Source organism: Crocodylus porosus, unplaced genomic scaffold, assembly GCF_001723895.1.
Source record: "Crocodylus porosus isolate Cpor-Errol unplaced genomic scaffold, CroPor_comp1, whole genome shotgun sequence".
Lineage (NCBI taxonomy): Eukaryota > Metazoa > Chordata > Crocodylia > Crocodylidae > Crocodylus > Crocodylus porosus.
Genome location: NW_017728942.1, coordinates 3,355,428 through 3,376,599, shown reverse-complemented (window position 1 = coordinate 3,376,599; position 21,172 = coordinate 3,355,428). Strand labels below are relative to the sequence as shown.

The 21,172-nt window shown below is 43.8% G+C and overlaps 1 long non-coding RNA gene across 2 annotated transcripts; it reads left to right on the top strand.

Annotated features, from left to right (window-relative positions):
• Positions 1-3,568: 3,568 nt before the first annotated feature.
• Positions 3,569-12,587, top strand: LOC109318767. Of its 2 annotated transcripts, none has more exons than XR_002103317.1 (2): positions 3,569-4,265; positions 12,108-12,587. It is a non-coding gene; the product is annotated as an uncharacterized LOC109318767 (long non-coding RNA). The 2 variants fall into 2 exon arrangements; XR_002103318.1 differs by lacking the exon at positions 3,569-4,265 and adding an exon at positions 10,373-10,589.
• The last annotated feature ends 8,585 nt before the right edge of the window (positions 12,588-21,172 follow it).

Genomic DNA, 21,172 nt, shown 5'->3' with positions numbered 1-21,172 from the left:
GTGAAGCATGAATCTTGGTTTTTTTGCATGCATAAAAAGATGGTGAAGACAACATTTGCTTCCTAACACCGCCTTTTTTTTGTGCTTGATTATGTTTCCACTACTGGCATAATACCACAATAAAATCCAACCAATTTGTATAAAACACAATGCAAGGCATAGCTACTAATTTACTGTGCTCTCCTTTCCAACACATACATGCAAATGCCTGTCATGTTGTAGCTTATCTGGCACCGGCTCTAGAAAAAGATCAGAAAATTACAAACCTAAAACTAACGGAAATGGGCGAGTTTCTCTGGATCTGCTGTTCTTGTTACTATGCCAGTGAAGTCAAAGAGAGTTTTTTTATAGCACTCATACTATCTCCTTTGTGACCTACCACAAAAAAAAAAAATTGAATGTCTGGGTTTTTTCTCCTTTTTTAAATGATGTAAAAATCTCAAACTGTAAATTCAAAGCTCTTCATTTGGCTAACCTTTAACCTTAGAAATATGAGGAATTTATAGATTCATAGATGCCAGGGTCAGAAGGGACCTCAACAGATCATCAAGTCTGACCCCCTGCCTAGGCAGGAAAGAGCGCTGGAGTCAGATGACCCCAGCCAGGTGCCCATCCAGCCTCCTCTTAAAGACCTCCAAGGTAAGGTGGGGGATATTTCATTTCATGTGCCCTACATTTATTGGTCTCCTTGGAAGACCAGAGGACTGGATCAAGAGCATTGTTATGCCCTTCTTGGAAGATGGAAGTATTGACAGTTTAAAGAAAAGGAATCTTTCTTTTCCTACCTTCTATGGGGAGGTTTAGTTAAATAGGCATTAGAAACAGAAAACAAAAAAGACAAATCTAAATCAGCCCTAAACATTCCTTCACCTTGCATTTATAGCTTTCATTTCTTTAGTGAATTGTGCTAGTTGTCCTAGACAACCACAGTCTTCCAGAAAAACAAGTACACACATGTGCACGTGTACACATGTGCTTGTGCGGACACACACACACACACACACACACACACAACACCAAAAAATATAATCTTAAAATAGTGGGGAAAGAAAGAGGACACAAAAGCAAAGAGAAAAACCTTCTTTTATCCCCGAGAGGCTTTTTATCTTTCCTGTTTCAATGTCTTCACAAGGGTTCATTATTATGAGCAGGACAAATGTTTCTCATAATACTGAAAACATTTCAGACCATGTATATCCCAAGGGGCTGAGTTAGCTCAAAAGTGCCAGGAGTAGGTTTTTCCCTATACTGGGCACGTCAACATGGCTATTAATGCACTTTAGTTACTGAGCATTTAGTACTTGGATAACCAAGTACTAAATCAATGTGCAATGACTTGCACTACTGAGCAGTAGCACTAGCACATGGGTTTTTAGTGACACTGCGCAGTAGCATAATACTACTGCACAGTAGCATATTAGCATGTTTTTTGCCTGGCACGCTACTGTGCAGTGTTATTAGGATACTGCTCAGTTAGTGTCTTGTGTAGACGCACCCCCTGACACATTAATGACATCGCTAGTTCCTGATTATCACAGACATGTGCAATTAATTATTTGACTCCTCATGAAATAGCGGGGATTTACAAAGAGGCCTAGTGAACTTAAGTAGTTAAAATCCATGGTTATCAATGGAACTAGAGGTCTCTGGACAGCTGTGAAAAACTCAGCCCTACTGAGAACGTAAGGTCTGCCAGGTGTGCATATGTGCACCTCTCTCTTGACCACATGTAAAGCCATTTACCTACGTCCCTATTTCAATGATCAATTCCCCTCATTCAACAGTAGCAACTCATGCTAGGCATAGAGGGTATTACATGAGTGAAGGCTACTGGCCAAGCTGGGGTTCAGGTGACTTGCCAGTGTGTGCATATGCACTGATCTGCTAATTGCTTTTTTCTGTGCTCTTCTGCATCTTTACGCTTCCCCAAGGCCACACACACACAAAAGCCAGATTTCCACACAAATTAGAGGTACAGCTGCAAAGATGAATTTGCCCCTTGGTAGTGCTATTTCATGTTTTGGCAGATCTTTTAGAGCCCAGTTCTGCCTTGTGCTAAGAATCTCCTTGATCCCTCCGTTTCAAAGGGGATTTGGGACTGCAGAGTGCCTGCCAGGATTTATCTGACCTTTCCTCTAGCTTTTTACAAAGGCACGCATCATGTTAATATGTGAATGTCAGATCGAAGGATCATGACTTTAGTTCACTGTTTAGAGGAGTTTGGAATCAAGATCCTATCTTTAAATATCCTTTTAGTGTTTATCTTCACTGAGAAGAAGCTAGGAAACCTGCAGCAAAAGCATGAACTGACATGAGTGAACTTCAACAATAGCTCTTTTCCATTAGATTACAACTCTGGGAAGCAGCATGCTTTATTTTCTAGTTAAAATAATACTCTTTAGTGAACATTAACATGAGTATGAAATTTTATTTTTCTCTTTTCCCCGCTTCATTCCCGGCCATAGAAAAATCTGATGATTTGGTCTGGCAAAATCATAATCCCATATGCACCCTTATGATATGAAACATCTGCTGCCCATCTAGCTGTTAGCTTAATTTGAAAAGAAACCATCTTTGAGTGTAAGCACATATACAAGCACCAGCCAGAGTGATTTGTGTCTTTTGGATGTTTACTTAGAGAAATTAAATGCACATCTGATAAAATCAGAACTACGGTTAGATGTGAAAAGAAAAGGCTTGTGGATGTTCCCTTTAATGGAATTGAGCACAGATACTTTTTTTTCTGACTGAGAAGCAGAAACTCATAAGGAATAAGTCAGCCGCTACGCTTACACAAATAGAAGGTAATGGCTAAGTACAGTCAGTCAAAAAACCCGAGGCTGAATCAATTCAATCTTTGCAGGTTAGTCTCTGTGTAGATTGAACTGATAAACAAGGGAACAGACATCTACTTTTGATTCTGGGAATGCAGCCTCATGCCTGCAGTAGCGCAGGCCAGAAGCCGGGGAATGCTAGAGCATGCCTCTCTGCTGGGCTAGAGCAGACAGCTTGGGCCAGGCTAGCCTGCCCACTCTGCAAGGCGGGGTTTGCAGGAGAGATGCAAAGCATCCTGGGATGCTGTGGGACTGTGAGTTAACTTGAATCTGGAAGGATCTGGGACAGAAGTTCAATAAACCAATTTAACCTAAATCAGTTAAGTCTGATACTACATATATCCAGGCTTATCTTAAACTGGTTTCAGCCACTTTGAAAGCAGTTTATGTGCACTGAACTTCTGGTGTGTTGCAGATTGCAACTGGTTTACAATACTTTTACTACTTTATGTGTAATTTCTGGCCCTGGCCAATTACAGCACCTAAGAGCCACAGTGTTATCCTCCTTGCTATAATGGGGCAAAATCTGGCAGATCTGCCTACAAAAGGTTATGGAAGAGGAAGGGGGACACTTGACATAATTTCAGTTGCTGAGTGCTATGTCGTGTGAGAAAAAGCAGGAAAGGCGGAGGAGGGGTATCTGGGAAGACAGCTGCAGAGTCATCCTCATCAATGATTCAATAGATTGTAAAGAAGGAAGGCATGGCATGAAGGAAACAGCATCAACGCAGGTCCAAATCAACACAGGGGAAGACTGCTAGAGGGGCAAAGCTGAGAGTCTGCAATAGATTTGCCACAGGGTGAATGTGGATATCGATAGAGCATGCTCGACTGATCTGATCTCTTTCTGGTATAAGAGAAGTGGCTTTTTAGACGAAAGAAATGTAGTAGACTCAACTAATCTGGACTTCACTGAAACATTTCATATGATAGCACTTGGCAAATGATTAGATAAGCAGACCTACGGCTCTCAGGGCCTTCGGCCTTGAGATAGATTTAGCAAGCTATATCTGCCATGGGGCAGAGGACTGAAAGCTTCCAGTATTCCTGAACCTAGGAATCCAGGAAGGATTGTGTCAGAATATGCCTTGGATTTAGCAGAAATTTGTTGGAACAGAACCAGCATATTTCTAGGAAAAACTTTGCGTCATCAGAAAAGTTCCAATCATGGTCTTCTACTCATCAGTGGGGAATCCCAGAAAAAAAGAAAGCCCAGGATGACTGCAAATCACCAGTAGGATGCCGTCCTGAAAAACAATGCATGAGTTGAGGTATTTCCAGGAGAGATAATGAAGTATTAATGCCATTGTAAAAACAGCGGTGAGCCCTCTTCTGGAATACCGTGTACAGCTCTGATCACCCTTGTCCAAGGAAGGTGAATTTAAACTGGAACAGGTGCAGAGAAGGGGAATGGAGAACATATTTTATGAGGTGAGGGTTTTTTATTTTACTAGAAGAGCGTGGCTCGTTTAGCCTAGCAAAATGAAGGCTCTGAGGGGATATGATTGCTCTCTATAAATCCATCAGGGGAGTAAACACCAGGAGAGGGAAGAAGTATTTAAGTGGAAGAAAAGAACTGTTGATACAAGAACAAGTGGTTAGTAACTGGCCAGCAGTAAATTTAATCTAGCTATTAGAATAAGGTTTCTAACTATTGGAAAACCGAGTAACAGTAACAGTTGGAGCAATGGGGGCAAACAAGTGGAGCAATTTCAAGAGGGAACTGGCCAAGTTTATGAACAACAGTATATAAATGAGCTGCCTGCTGAATGTACTGATTTAAAAAATCCCTGCCACTCCTATACCTGTGATGTGGCAAATAGTAGCATCACTTGCATAATGCCGCTGCACGAATGTAATCCTCCCCTTGTACAGCAATCCCCTGAGGCACAAAGAAAGGAAAAATGAGCCTGCAGGTGAAATGCCTGTTGTTAAAGTTCCTGTCACTGAGCTGCCTTTGGAAGGCTCGATCCCAAGCCTGCACGCATCGTGCTTTGTGCAATGGAAGCAGCTGCCCGAGGGGCAGTCGGTAAGACACCCTGGGCCCGAAAACAAAGCAAGATGTTTTCAGGGCTATTAAACACTCTGTTGGTTTGCACAGTGATTCAGCACAATGTTATTTAATGCAGATGTTTCTTTAATTCTGGTGTATGGGGAGAAAAATCACCATGCTCCACGGTCTTCAAACCCACACAGCCTCACTAGCCTGCCTTCTAATGACCTTATGCCAGCACGTTGCATTGTGAGAACCTGGATCGCAATTACTAGTTGAAGAAAAGAGAATGTTTTGCTTACATTTTGCTTTTTTGATCACTGTGGATAACAAGCAGGCCTGCACGAAGGGTATTGATAGGTGAATTATTATTCTGTGATGTGATATACAAACCCTGCAAGGGCTGAAATGAGTTACTGAACTATGGCATGCACAGTCAGCCCTACCTGCTGCCCCGGTAGTAGGTATTAGGACTATGGAAAGAGCGAAAAAACCTGAGATGGGACCACTATAAAATGTTAAAAGATATTTTTACTACACAAAGCTTGTGTCTTTCAAGTGGCTGAGAGCAGGCAACTATTTTTGCCTTTGGAGAGAAATCTGGCTGAAAACAAAAGCAGAAGACTGTGGCTGATCCAAAGGCAGGTCTGGGGCTGACCTATTCAGGGCCTAATGATGGCTGTTATCTAATGACATGAAAGACGGTGACCCCTCTGAGAGAAGAGTAGGTTAGAGAGCTTAGCTCTAAGGGCATGTGGACAACTAATAGCATTGGAAGGGCTGAGTGTGATCTTGGGCTTGTTTGGGGGACTATTTGATGTCCTCACGATAGCGCGGTGTGAACCGCCAGTCTCTACGGGTCGCCTGCAGATGGCGGCCGGCGGTGAACATGAACCCCGCACCCCATTGGGGTGCAAGATGTGCTTGTTTGGGGGACTGTTACTTAACTCTGGAGCCACGGCAACTGAACGTTTGCCTGGAGGACCGAGTTATAGGCCACTGCAGTAGCCAGCAGATACCCCTGGAGAAATGGGGGCAGAGAGGCTGCAGCGCTTCATCCTCTTGGAGCTCCAGAGTTTGTATGAATGGACTTTGCTGAGTTTTCTCTTTCCTAAATATTTAGCGTTTTTAAGGCGTATTTAAGTGTGAGCTAATCAGGGAATATGTTATTTACCGTAACAAAGTTGCCATGTTGGGAAAAGACATGAATGAAAAGAATACACAATAAAAACCCCCAAACAGACCAAATCCTTTCCTAACTTCTTTTTTCTTTCTTTCAGTCTCTGATAATCCCACTCTCAGAAGAACATTTCATTTATAAGGGGATTTGCAGATATCAGCTACATGGTAGCTATTCTAACTAAACAGCTAACAATAAGAAAATCACCCCATCCCCAGGGGTAGCCTGGAAACACCTACCCTTTCTATGCTTAGAGGTATGAGATGTCTGTACCAGCTTTCTGCAGTGAGCTGTTATAAAAAGTAAGCTCCCAATCAAAGAAGCTCTTTTGGAAATGTTTGTTGATAATAGACCAGATTAAACTAATTTCACAGGGAAATGAAGACCCTGAAGGTTTGTCACAATAAATAACACACATTCTGTCCAGCTACCATTCAGCCGCCTCTTCTTCTGAACAACTGTGACGATGCTGACCTCTCCACAGTTACTGTCTTCACAAATCTGCATGGTCTGGAATGGCTTGTTTCTGCTGAGTTTGAGAGGCCTGTTAATTTCTTTCCCATATATTACGATGCACTGGAAGTAACGTGAATTAATTTTACTTGGTGACCTTTTACAGCTGTCAGACTGCAATAATTTTACCCATCTTGATCTTCACTGGACCCATAGTAGAGCAATAGAAAAGAAAACATAGTGGGGTTGACACTTTACATTATGTCCTGGATATGTTTGAGCCTGAGAGTGCACTTGATGTACTGCAATGCCAAAAGAAGACAATCTAAAGTTAAATGGAGTACTCTAATTTTAAGTGGCATTGTTCTATAATGCCACTCTCATAAACCTAGCTTCATGGCTTTCATTTTGGAAATCTATTGGACTGCCTCTGATATAAAAATAAACACAGAAATTAGACTAGCAAATCATTTAGAGCACACGTTTTGGACGCTACTACACACTTTTTACTAGGTTGATCACGTTATTAAAAAGTGACAAATTGGTAATGAAAATATAATACTATCCTAGTTTAAAAGTCATGATGTGGAGCCAGATTTTTCAACTGTGTTAAGCAATTCCAGTAAAAAAAAAAAAGTTTTTAGTGTTTCATCCTTACAAGTATAGTTTTCTGTGGTCTCTTAAGATATAAATAATAGAAAATAAGAATGCTCAGATTTTCACTTCCACTGATATAACAACTCTAACTTGGCATGCACAAGTTAATTAACCTGGTCCTTGTGATTCTAGTTGCAGTGCACCAGCCCTCATAGGTCAGATCAAGTTCATAAAAACAGAATTTATGGCAAAAGCCCACTGGCAAATATTATCTGAACTTATTCATTTTAAAGAAGTGCCTGAACTGAGCCAGACGCTCTCTAAGAAGAGACTTAGGAAAAGTGCACAGTCTTTAGAAACTTTGTGAACACTGTCCAAGTACATTTTCACATGTCATTCCCATTATTACACATGCAAACCAGGTAGCTTCCTATTTAAGTTTGTTTTGTTATCCTTTTGCACTCACTGGTACTCAGCTTGTGTGCTGTCATGGTTGTTCTGCTATCAGCTTGGGGATGCATGCGTGGGCGCTAACAAAAGTGAGGTTTTGTCACATAATCAGCCACCTGAAAGCACTCTACAGCCATGCCATGACAGAAATGCATGGCTGCACAGCTCTTCAAAAAGGAACAAATGCACCCTCATTACATGAGGGTTTAGATGAAGGTAATCTAAAGCAGAGCACTTTTATTAACTTCTGTCAGTGCAGGCGGGGAGTAGGGCTGGGCTGAAACAGGTCAGCCCTATCCCTGGTGCTGTCTTCATGATGGGATGGAGGGGAGAGAAGGGAGCCCCTCCAGCATCCCAGTGCTGGAGCCTCTCTCACCCGAGCTGGGGGCACCAATCCACCTGCCCTCCTACCAGCACAGGCTGGGCAAACCCCCTACTACAGAATGTCTGTTGGGCTGGGGGCATCGCTGTAACTCATGGCACTTCCAGTAAAGTACTAGGAGTTACAGTGGGAAACTGCATGTCTGTCAGTGCCCTGTGTGCCCTCAGTTAGATACATATTTTAGATGAAAAAAGCTATGGAGAAGTCTTTACTCTCCCAGACACCGTGCTAGCCAAATGAAGTATTTGCACCAAATATTTGCTCCTCTAATCTACTGATTTGTACCTACCATTTAATAGTGGCTTCAAACACGGTGGGAATATATTATCCAGGTAAAAAAGCCTGGGCTTTTTTTTTGTTAATTTGATTTATTGAATAGTAGACATTTTGCAAGATGCTGTGCAATAAAGTCAGGTTCTGCTACAGATTTTGTTGAGAGCTGAAGAAATACTATGGTATATGGCTTTTGGAGAACAACTTTATGGTCTGCCATGGGCCAGATCCCCCCTACTCTTTCCTTCTGTCTGTGCATAGGGGATGGGGAGAGAGGGAGGGCTGTGGTAAGATCATATTGTGCATATTGAATATTAGTTACAGACCAGATTTGTTCCTGCTCTGGGGCTTCAGGGTAGAAAAGATTTCTCGTTTCTTGCATTCATTATTTTGGCCAACACCCATCCCAAGTAGTTGTTTAGAAAACATATAAAATACAGTTATTAAATGACAGGATTTTCTCCAGAACTATTATTTCATGTCTCAAATAAGTTCCCATGTGCCTGTGCATCAAAACCATGTGCTGTACCAAGCACATAAAATAGTTTAAATCTAAAACACAAAACCACAAACAAGCAACACTAACCACAACTACAAAGTAAGCCCAGTATGCAATAGTTCACAAATCTTTTTCATGTAAAATATACCAAGTTATTCAAAAAAGCTATAGAAAAAAATGCTAAGAAACTAAATTAAAAACTCATAATTTCCCAGAATCTGGATATAATACCTCCAGATCTACCAAGTCAGTAGATTAGAGCAGCAAAGAGAGCTTTAAGCTATATCCTGATTTCAGCCATGTGAAGATGATGACAAGGGAAACATTTAATCTCCCAAAGCTATTTGAAAGGAATTAAAAATAAATAAATCTAAATAGCCTCCCCTGTTTCCATGAAAAAGGAAAGATTTTTATGCAAACCTGTACTTAATAATAGAGACAACTGATAATGAAGCTTAAAGGTTAAATTCTGTGGTACAAATCTGAGCCAATCTCTTGATGTAGCAATTTACAGTGTTACACCAAGAGGATATGCTCCAAAGCTTTAAAAAGGCCTGAAGTGGGAAGGCCAATTTTTTGTTCTCAAATTAGCACCTGCAAATAATTACAGGCCCAATTTTGCATGCTCAGTCAGGGGGAGAGCTGAATGCAATCATTTCTGGCCACAATTATTTTCACCTGCAAAGATGCAAGTGAGAAGTTGGAGTGAAGATTTATAAGTGTAGACTACAGAATAAAGTTGACACACACACACACACGCACCCCCCCCCCCGCTTTTGTTCCTGCACCAAATATTTCCTATTCTGTGCACAAGCTTTCCACAGCTTGACATCCAGGAAAATGAATGGCAATAAACAGCACATAAAATAGTGCTGCAAGGCTTCTTGGAAGATCCTGAAACTTGTAACCAACCAAAACATTTTTATCGGCTCCATAAGAATACACAGGCCAATAATAAAGCCATGATTCACCAGCCAATCAAAATCTAAATGACACCAGCCTTAAAAACAAATAGCCCAATCAAAGTAACATTGATGTTGTTTTAAAACAATAAATATTAGCTGTGTCACTGCTTAACAGCTTCGAAGCACGATGCACCGTCCAGCTGCCACTTTGGAAAATCTCTGAAGGAGACCAAATCAAACATATTCTTTCAATGCTATTGTAACTTCCAATCAGTCTTCCTTTGAAAATGTGTCATGATTGTATCTCTAGCACATTAAAGTTGGTTTGTTTTTTAATTAAATTTAATCTTTTGCTTACCCACAAATACAAAGATAACTCTTATGTCGATCACTATGAATCATGGAGAAAAAAAATAAGAGAAAGGCATGTAAAGAAAGAGGAAAATTATGAGTAAAGGTTTATCTTTTCTTCTGTGCTGCTGCAGCAATGCCATGGTTTGCTAGGCTGTATACTTTGTTCATTTTTCTTTAGTCCTACACCTGTAGATAAGAAGAAACAAACTCTAGGTGGGGAACTATCTTTGAACACTTCATGGTGTTTCTAGGTCTGGACCCTTCTCACTCTGGGAATACCGTAATGTCTGGGACAAAGACAAATATCTCAGTTTATAAGATTACTCATAGATTGAGAAGGTTTAAGACGTACAGCTTGCGTCTCTCAAGGTGCTGAAAAACAGGCTCAGTCTATTGCAATACAGTTGTCACAACTATTTGGCAACTATTTGGCACACCTCATATTTCTCATAGTTCACCAGCCTAGTTTCCTGAATTTTTATGTGAGTGGAACCACAAGGCCCAGCTAGTGGACAACGTGTCTTTTGGGCTACAGCATTTGAACAGTACAGGGCCGACTTGATTTGGCGCCTATGAGAGTTTCCTCTGGGATGCTTTAACCAAATTCATTTGCAAGCATCTTCAAAAGGAAATAGTTATTCATTGCTTAAAAAGCAACTAGAGTAGCAGGTAAGAACAACCAAGACCCAATCACATATATTTTAGCTTTCAAGCTTCTCCATAGCATTAAGGCTGCTTACAGATGTCACCTCCCTCTCCCTCCTCCCCACCCCCAAAATGGTGCTTTATTTTAAACTTGGCACCCCTCTTTGCCAAGTGCAGCACATCCCTAGAAAAGGCATCGTGTTAGTTTGACCCATTTGCCCAACGTCTGTATAGATCGGGTTTTTTTGGTGCCTTATCTAATAGTTGATTCAATCACCTTTAGATAGAAGCTCCAAAAAGCCCCACTTAAGCATGCCATCTCTACAGACGCTGCAGAGCCAGGTCGAACCAACACACTGCTTCTTCCAATAAAGCACATTTTTTTCACGTCTGTCAGCAGCCTAAATGCTAGAGAAACACTGCCTGCCTAAGTTCTGCTTTCTCTCCCAGATGTTGTGTCAGCCTCACAGCTGACCATTTTCCACTTGATTTTCTGCCAAAGAAACATATTAGCATTTTTGCTTTCTGATTTCAGCCTTAGTAAAAGAAAAACTATGGTTAAACCCAATAAGACCAGCCTGCGTTGGGATCTATACCGAATTTGTGGTTGATAGTGAACATACCTCATATATTCCCACTCCATAGACGTAGCCAAAACTGAAGTAAGCCTATGCTTGCTATTTTCATGATGCACTATGCTCATTAACATTGGGCGTAGCATGCATAATCTACATAAAATGCAAGTCATAATATGAATACTCTCATAGTAAAATTAAGTCAGAACAGCCTTGAATATAAGCTCTTTTATTTTAGACTGGTTGAGTTATATGGTTGTCTTGAAACAAGGCATATGACACCATGAAGAGTCACCATTTATTCTACATAAAGATAGTTGAAAAATAAAGAAAACTTTTCTCAGACCTTTTGGAAAATGGTCAGTGTTGACAGCTGCGTCAGCTAATTGTAAAACAGCAAGTGTTTTGCAAGTTGTAAAATGTGTTGCAAAAATATTTTTTGTCAAACTTCAGAAAAGATAAAACATTTTTCAGTGGTTACTAACATGGGATCTGGAAATGAATAAAGGGGCCCTGCTCTATGCTGCACCTCATGCTTCCATGGTGAGGGGCACACAGCTGCATTAATGTATTTACATGCATTTGTCCATGCAGAATGGTGTGCATTTAACTTAGTTACGTAGGTTAAACATAGTTGGGAGTACATGATCATGTGTACTTGAACAATTAGCTTCAAACTTGTCTACGAGCGCACGTTAAATGAGTATGAATTAAGCTGCGAATCTAAAGCAATATAATACTTCCAGTATAGGTTCCTTTGTGGACAATGTAATTGCGGGAGGTACAATAGTATGTTTCTTTTTAGGTTAGTTTTTGAGACTATGGAAGGATTTTAAGCTTTTAAAAAAGCTACTATTATTCCAGGAAAAGGGAGCCCAATGGAGAGTAATATAATGGTATGAATTACATCATTTCAACTGTCCTGATATTATTATATTAATATAACAAGTTAAACCTTCTTAGGTAGATAAGCCTTTGTAAAGAATACATGATTTGATGTGTGCAACTGTAGCCAAACATGGTAAATCTTCCCCTTCATCTTCGTGAAGGAGTCGTCCAGCAAGCTCTCTCTAAGGAGGGATTCCACTTGCACCAAACTGTGAACTACAGAAGACATCTAAAGACAGCCGCATATTATGATCCCGAAGATACTTTGGGGCTCTTACACTGAATGGCAATGAGCAGAGACAGTTAACACCTGCTAAATCAGCCTTTTTCTATGAAGACCAGCAATAAAGGATTCTGGCAGCCTCTCTGCTGTCGAACAGTTTATGTGATCTCTAATCGTTATTTTGGGAGTGCAGACCTGCAGCTCGAGTGAGACTTGTTGGAAGGGTACGTGGGGAAGTCTGGGTTGCACACTTTGTCTAATACTTTCTACTTTCTGGCAATGCCAGGTGCGCGTCATAGCTGTTCATGAAGAGCAAACAGAATTTCTTCCACCAGTCTTGTTGTGTTACGCGGCCTGTTCATTACTGTCGGTGCTGCTTCATGTTGGCAATTTCCCTCTTCGGTTTTAAAAGCCTTCTTTTGTGTGGGAAGATATCAACTAGGAATTCATAATCCACTCTGTCAGCTGTCATCTGAGGAATGACTGACATATTTCTTTCTGAAAACCACAGCAAAGCTGTCTGTCAATGCTGGAGTGCTACTTCGAGTGCTCTTGACCCAGGCAAGTTGCCTTTTCAAACAGGGCTTCCTTCATTTTATTTATTTTTTTTCATATGAAATAAAAACATCAGAGCTACAGGGATATAACAGCATTCCAGATGTCACTGTTGCCATGTCAAAATGAACAAAGCAGGGAAAGTTACTGAGGTTAGAATTCGGTGATTTAACTACAATAAAAATGTATCAAAGGAAAACATGAGAAGATTATACCTGTGCATTTCAGTTTTATCATGGCTTTGCACAAAGCGAACCTTTGGGATCTGTCTGCTGAAACAAATGTGGCTTTTCTATGTCTTGCCATGGGCCAGGTACAGGCATTGCACTTATTGTGCAGTAAGTGCACAGCAGGTGCTCTACAGCTGCAACCAAACAGACAATCGGGGCACACACAGCACTGTAAAAAGGGTGGATCCCACTCTAAGATACCCCTGGATAGATGTGGTATCAGAATTCAATGCTCTAGGTTACAGTGCTGTAATGAACATCTGTACCAGATCCCATCAGGTCACATTCTGCCAGCATCCCATGGGGCTTTGTGGCATCCTGCTCAATGCCCCCCCCCCCGGGCAGCAGAGCTGGTCTGGTCTGCCTGAAAACTGGGTCAGCCCCGCCTCACTAACAAGAGTCAGTAAAACATCTGTCCCCAGGCCCACGTCCTTTCTTTCCATCTGGCCTTGCTGATTCACCACATGGATGTGGTCTTAGCCAGGATGGTTATTGCTCTTGCCCAATGTTTTGGCTTTGACCATTTTCTCCTATGTGCTTACCTCCACCCCCCTCCAGTTACAACAGATGCATGCACAGAAAGAAAACTGTTTATTGCTGAATTTTGCTTATTGAATATTGTCATGGGTACAGTCAAGCAAGTGCTGAATGTGGTTCAGCTATTATTTTGCCTCTGCTTACAGTTAACCTCTCTTAGGAACTGATTCATCTGCACTGATTTCTGGCAATGGGCAAGTTCCCTAATGGACCTGAGGCTTTTGACCTGAAATCGTATTTAATTCCTGGCTGTTTAACACGGTTCAGAATGGCACCAAGTTTAGTTTGATGATGTCCTCTTCAGTTTGAGTAAGAGAAGGCTGAGAGGTGACTTGATAGCTGCCTACAAGCGTGTCGGGGGAAGCAGCTCTTTTGAAAGGCACCTCAAGGGATGACGAGAACCAATTGGCATAAACCAGGGGCGGGCAATTATTTTGGGCAGAGGACTGCTTACCCAGTTTTGGCAGGCTGTCGAGGGTCACATGGGTAGCCCCACCCCTTGACAGGTGCCCCGCCCCCTGTTCACCATCTTGGGACCAATGTCCCAAGGCCAGCACTGGTGGGGCCCAGAGTGGGGCACAGGCTGACAGGGGTCTGTGGAGCCGGGCTGAGCTGCGCCGGCGGGGAGGGGGGACCTGGCCCGGCTCCACAGAGCCTCTGCCAGCTGGGACCCCGCGCTCCTGCCACCCTGCTCTGGGCCCCACCGGCACTGGCCCTGGGACACTGGTGTGGGCTCCATGCTCTCGCTGGCTCCCTGCCCGCTCACACCCACTGCCCCCCAGGCCTGCGATACAGGCGGGGACAGTGCACAGCCCCAACCCCCTGCTTGCCAGCAGGGAATAAGCTGTTGCTGAGTGTGGGGAAAAGTGGCCCCTCGCCTGCCCCATGGCCGGCGCTCTCTGCTGCAGGCACTCACAGCCCACGGAGGGCTGTCTGGAGCAGCCACAGGCAGCCTCATGAGGGCTGCAGGTGGCTGCAGCATGGGGCACTGGCCATGGGGCAGGAGAGGGGCCACTTTTCCTCACGCTCAGCACCTGCTTGTACCCCAACCCATTGTCAGCCTAGCAGCACGGCTGGGTTACAATGTGGCGCTGAGTGTGCGGGGGTGGGGGAGAAAGCAGCCCCTCCCTGCCCCATGCCCAGTGCCCCATGCTGCAGCCACTCACAGCCCACATGGGGCTGTCCAGAGCAGGCACAGGTAGCCCCATGCAGGCTGCAAGAAGCTACAGTGCGAGGCACCGGGCGTGGGTGGGGAGGGGCTGCTTCCCCACCCTCCGCTCCTTCCTTGTCCAGGGTCCCCCCCCTTCCCTGAGCTTCCTGCACCGGGGAAGCCATGTGCTCCCAGCTGGGGGGTGGGGCCAGATGAGCCCAGCTGTTCTTGGAGCCTGCCGGGCTTCCCCTGGGTCCTACTGCCTTTGGTTCCTGTCATTTTTGACAGGAGCCAAGGACAGAGAAATATTAATTTTCTACCTTTTTTTAGGGGTTCCATGGGCTGGATAGAATGGCCTCACAGGCCACATCTGGCCCGTGGGCCGTATTTTGCCCACTCCTGGCATAAACTAATAGAGCATAAATTCAGGCAATACATAAGAAAATTGTTTTTCTCTGCAAGGGTCCCCAGAATCTGGAACAGACTCCAGAGCAGAGGTGGTGCAGTCAACATCTTTGGAGGTGTTCAAGAGGAAGCTGGACAGGCACCTTGTCAAGCTCATCTGAGCCCAATGCCTTCCTGCCCATGGCAGGAGACCAGACTTGAAGATCTTACAGGTCCCTTCTGGTTCTATGTTTCTATGATTCAAAACCTAGCCACTACCAAGGTACTTAATAATTCTGTAACACTGTCAAATTGTACTGTGCTTTTCAATGCTGTTACAGAGTCCCTGGTATTGACAGGAACGCCAACTCCTATTACTATAAAAATATACTCGAACATGCCCACCATGTACAAAAGCACACCTACACATACTAATATGCAGCATCACTATTTCCCAACTTGTTTGGGGCAACCGAATGTAGGTGTAAAATGCAGACTGAGAGAGGCACTTACACTGCCTATGCTCCACACATGATGCAGGATTAGAAACCCCTGAATCCAGCTTATAGACTCAAAGTCCTGAAACCTTGGATGCGTTCAATAGTTCATAAAGAAGCACAGGGTGTTTCTCTGTTCTCATATCTTAAAGCCAATTTATAATAATTCTGGTCACTTGAGTAATTATGTGCACTTGATAGAAAGCTGTTTCAGACAGTCTGTCTCAGAGTTTGAGGTATGCTGCTGGGGGTCCCATAGATAGATACATAGGCCAGCTAGCTCAGGGAACTCTTTTTTTGAGCCAAACTCCCACACTGTTTGTTTTATTAGTTACCATTTTAGAGTAGTTGCTTTTCCTGGCTATATGAATAATAATATCCAATGGACTTGCTAGTCTTAATGTAGTGTTCATTTCTTAGAGCCACTCAGCTATCCCACAGAAACCCTTTGGGACATAGTAGGCGCATCTACACATGCCTCTTTTAAGTGGGTTTAGCCTAAATCCACCGTTTTTAAGGTGCCCTTAATGTGCCCTAGAATGGCAATTTAAAGCTAGGTAGGCCTAAATTTGATACCTGCATAAAGCACAACGTTTAGGTACGAATAGCTAAGTTGCATTAGCACACCCATTGATGCATTAATGTGTATTAACACAGTGTACAACAACAGACACACATTGTGTTAATGTGCATTAGCATGTCTCCATGTGTACTAATACAACTTAGTTATACACGCCTAAATTTAATGTGCCTTAATATTTGCCATCAAAGTTTTTTGTGGGCACAAGGTATGCTGAGTGGTGCTGCACAGGATGGTCAGCTGGTGGGTCATGGTCATAAGAGTGCATGCTGTGACAAGTCATTGCCACGTGCTGTCCAGGTGGGTGGCCATGATATCCTGCAGCGTTCAGCATGACTCACGCAGGGTGACCAGCAGGACCTGCTGCAGCTCCTGGGTGTACCTGCTCAGGTGTGTAGGTTGAGAAACGAAGGCATGTGAGAGTCATGACGGCAGGAGTTTGGGGGTGTGGCAGCCCATGCCTGACAGCTAGTCATTTGGCTCCATTTGGGAGTCTTCAGCAGCTCAGGGAGCCTACGGGGCATGGGTGTGAGAGGCCTCCGCTCTCTGCTCAGCTTGGCCTGTGCAGGCAGGCTCTGAGCCCTGCTCCACTGAAGGACTAACATCTATTCTGTTTGCTCCCAATCTATCCTTGTGTGCTTCGGGAAAAGCGCAAAAGTTAGAGTGCTTCCACCTCAGGCTTCTTGAACACCTCTACTTAGCCATAATGCCCAGGTTGCGACCCTCAATGCAGCTGAGCTTCTTCTACATTCTTCAGTTGAAAAGAAAGGAGGATGGCAGTAGTGCAGTCACCACAAAGACCACTCATTTCCTTACTTAGGTTTCACCAGAACGGACAGCAACAGTCCTAGCCTGGAAGGAATGGAGTGCAGAGATCCCTTGGAAGATCCTAACATAATACTATTGGTAGAAATTAGCTTATTTTTTCTTGTTTGTTTTTTTTTAAACCACATTTAAAAAAAAATAAGATGCGTGTTTGGTTGGGTGAGGGGAGGGCTTTTTATTATTTGCCAAAAAAGTGACATTTTTATCAAAATGTTGTTTTCCTCACTTAAACACCTCTGGTGGGAAACCATATAATTCATTATCAGCTAAATGGGATGCCAAGTGCATTGGGGAAAATTGATGTGGGCGAAGTGTGTGCATCACCTTTAGGCAGCTTTGTAATTCTGGAAGATCTGCAGCAGATTATCACTGTAAAATACTGAGTACAAAGCCAACCATACAATAGTAATAGAAATTGGAAGTATCTGCTCAGTAGAAAGGTGTTGCAGAATACTGACCAGGGAAGAGATTTATAAGTGATTACAAAAAAATCCCTAAAGCTGTCTGCTCAGTGTAGAGGCTCAGCAGAGAAAGCAAACAAGATTCTCAGATACAGTGGATTGCTCAAAGAATATAAATGAGAATAGGTGGCATTGCTGTATGAAGCATTGGTTAGACCGCTCCTAGAATACTATATCCAGCAATGATCAAATGAGCACTACCCTTCTAAGAGGACGGCTGGATAATGCAGTCAGTGATAAAAGACTTGAATGATGGAAGTTATGGAGAATAATGGGGAAAATGTGCCTTTTCCATTTGGAAGAGAAGTCAGGTACTGAATGAGAGCATTCAAAATGAGAAAGACAATGGGACAAAATTCAAGTGGCTGCTTCTCAGGATTGTGTTAAGGGGCAGCTCACTCTGAGCTATCTGGGGAGTCACTACTATAATATCTGTCTGAGTAGAGGCTGAAGGGAAATGTGCATCATTAGTCTACAAACCTTTACCTGGCAATATTAGCTACAACTGAGCTGATTTCTCCTCCTTTTCTTGGAGGACCCACTGCAATTGCTTCTTTCTTTCCTTATAAATCATATCTGATTTTCAAAGGCTCTGAATTTCCTCCCAGGATTGAGACATTGCAGGGTTTATATTTGAAAAATATTTTTATATTTAGCTGGTATGTATTGATTTAAGTGCCTCATAAAAACTCCCCACTAGGAAACACAACAGAGAGAAGGGTTGAGAGATAATTTGGTTCCCACTTTGAGAGTCATTCGTGGGGTTGCTTAGAATTCCAAAGAATGCAATTATAAATGAACTGAGTTCACACCAGATTTATTTTATGTCACATCTTTCGGTTTTTTTGGCTAGGAGATTTACATTAGTATTAAACTTTTGTTTGGTGAACTCTGGACCCTCATGCAGTTTCATCCATTTAGTCTGGAAACAGCACATTGTTATGCACCTCTGGTACAAAATAGTTAAAGATGGGCAAGAGTATTCAAAAGCCAAATTAGTGCCAATCCCAGCTCCTGTTTATGAAGGTAGAGACAGACCTGGGCACAGAGTCTCTAGAGTCCAGAAGCAAAATTGTTTAAATCACTATGGCAAGCACGAGAAGGCTTGGCAATGAATAATGAGCAGTGACCTCACCCTACACATTGCACTTATGAATTATTTTATGAATTATTAAGCAAGGAATATGCAGTCAAATTTGTCAAATGAATTTTTGTCATTGTGACAACATTTATGCAAGAGGCTCATACAATCTCTCTCTCTCCCCCTACACACATGTAGTTTGCAGACTGTGATAGGACTCTTTTTCACAGCTTTTATGACATAAAAGTTCTGAAAAGATGGCTTAACCAGCTCTATGAAAATTCTTCTCTTGCCCTAGAGAAGTTTCTGGGGGTGGGTAAAGCTATTGCAGAGTTGGCATAGTTGGTGCCATTTCAGCTCCATCCTTTAAAGCATCCCCAACAGTCATTGGCAATGCATAGGGGGTGCATGCAGGTGCACCCCATGGAAGCACCAGCCACGAAACTGAAAGTGAACTTCTGGTTTTGCCACTGCTCCCCCTCCCCCCCACAGTTGGCAATTGGCTGCTGCAAGACCCCTGGACTTGGGAGGCACCAGTTGCACATGCCCGTAGTAGTGGCATGGCAGTGGTATGACAGAAGAAAAGGTGTGGTTGACACCTTGCTGTATACTCGTGATGGCTCGTCATTGTCAAGCAGGGCTGGTACAAGTTAGGGCAGCCCTAAGGACGAGAGATGAACCTCCCAGAATTGGGGATGCATCCACACGAGACACATTAATGCATATTAACCTAATTTAATGCGCATTATGGGTGCACACCTACATATGTGCACCCTTGGTGTGCATTACAAATGGTGAAATTGGGCTAATTACATCTAAATGCAAATGCAGGTAACAAATTTAGGTGCAATTAGTTAAAGTGCATTAATGTACTTGTAGATGTGACCTGGGACTAAAGTTAGTGCCCAGCCACTAGAGGGTCAGCCTAGCCCAGCCCTTGGGCTCCTGACTGGCTGCCCCTCCTCCCCCAGGGCTGGGCTGCTCTCTGTATAGTTTGCCACTTGTAAGTGGGTTTTTTATTGCTGGTGGCTGGGGAGGCTGGTGGAGGGGCACAGTTTGTTGAGGTGGGAGGGGTGGCAGTGCAGGTTGTGAGGGTAATAAAGCTTTTTGTTTCAAACATGTGTCTGACCTGAGAGTCGCGCTGGGCATGGGCAGAGGGTTGGGGGGGTGAGGGCAACGGGGAAGATGGGATGGAGCGGGGAATGCAGGAGGAGGGGACTGGCCAGGGCCTCCTGCAACTGATGACCTGGCCCCCCACTGGTGGGTGTGCGGCTCTTCTGAGGCCTGGGTGGGGCTACTGGGACCAGCAGGGCCTGCACCACGGACAGCAGGAGTGTGGGGCACTGGTCTTTCTTGGCAGCATATGGGCTGGAGCATTGGGGTGCTGGGCATTTCTGGCAGGGACAGGGACAGGGGCAGAGGCAGGGACAGCCCGGGCCTGGGGAGGCAGGGTGGGGGAAGAGGGAGCTGGCACATGCTGCCCTTGTGTTGGGCATGTGGCTCCTGGGCAGAGCAGGGCTGGCCAGGGATCAGATGGCTGCCAAGTGCTGGAAGCTGGGTCTGGCTTCAACATGGCTGCCAAGTGCTGGCAGCCACTGGCCGGAGATTGGAGCTCCCCCTGGTGGCCACTGGAGCATACTGCAGGGCTACAGGGACTTGGCACTAACTTTAGTGCTTAATACGCTTACTACACTTAACTAGCTTAATGCACATTACATTTAGTTATGCTTAAATGCATGTGTAGAGGTGCCTGGGATGTACAGTTTTCTGCCCCCTACTCTCACTTCAGGGGCACATCCATGTGAGTGCACACGTGCACTTTGTGGTGCCTCAGAGGCTTTTTGAGGCACTGCAAAGTGCACCCCACATATGTGATTTGGTTCTCCATGTGGCATATTTGCAGTGCAGAGCCAAATGTAGATACCAGGAAATCCAGGCCTAAAAAATAAAAAAGCATGTACTATCTGAAACTGGAGCCTGCCTGGCCAGGGGGGCCACACTCCAGCTGCTGGCCAGGCTCAATGCACCTGGATCAGCAATGGTGCAGCCCTGGGAGGCCTCCACGACTCCAGGTAAGGCTACTGGGGCCAGCCCAGGTGAGCCTCTCCTACCTGACCCAGGGTAACTTGCCATGTGCCAGAGCATGCATGCAGTGGTGTGCTAGTACAAATATGTGCCACTGCTAGTTATCCCCAGGGAAACACATATGCATGCTCATCTGGATGCACCCCAGATGTCCATTGGTTAGCAAGGGCCATAAACGGGCAATTTTTGCCTAAGCTTTAAGAACTTCCCACTGTGTTTTTGCTAGCCACAGCTGTGCTGTATTTACTAATTTTAGGCCTGATACTGCTAGTCTTTTCAATGACATTAGTGGCAGTATTTGCAGGTAAAAGGTATTAGTCAACATAAATCTGGAAGAAGCTGGCTACATAAAATTGCTTGGAATGATACAAAATGTCCAAGCACAACAACTTACAAAAAAAGAAAAGAAAGAGTATTATAAACATCTCCAGCAGCTCCTGGAGGAGGAGACCTGCTGTCTGTGAATGGTCTTTTCCAATTTGCTGAGTCAACGAAACATATTCCATGTGCAAGGCAATATATATTCTAGGGGATAT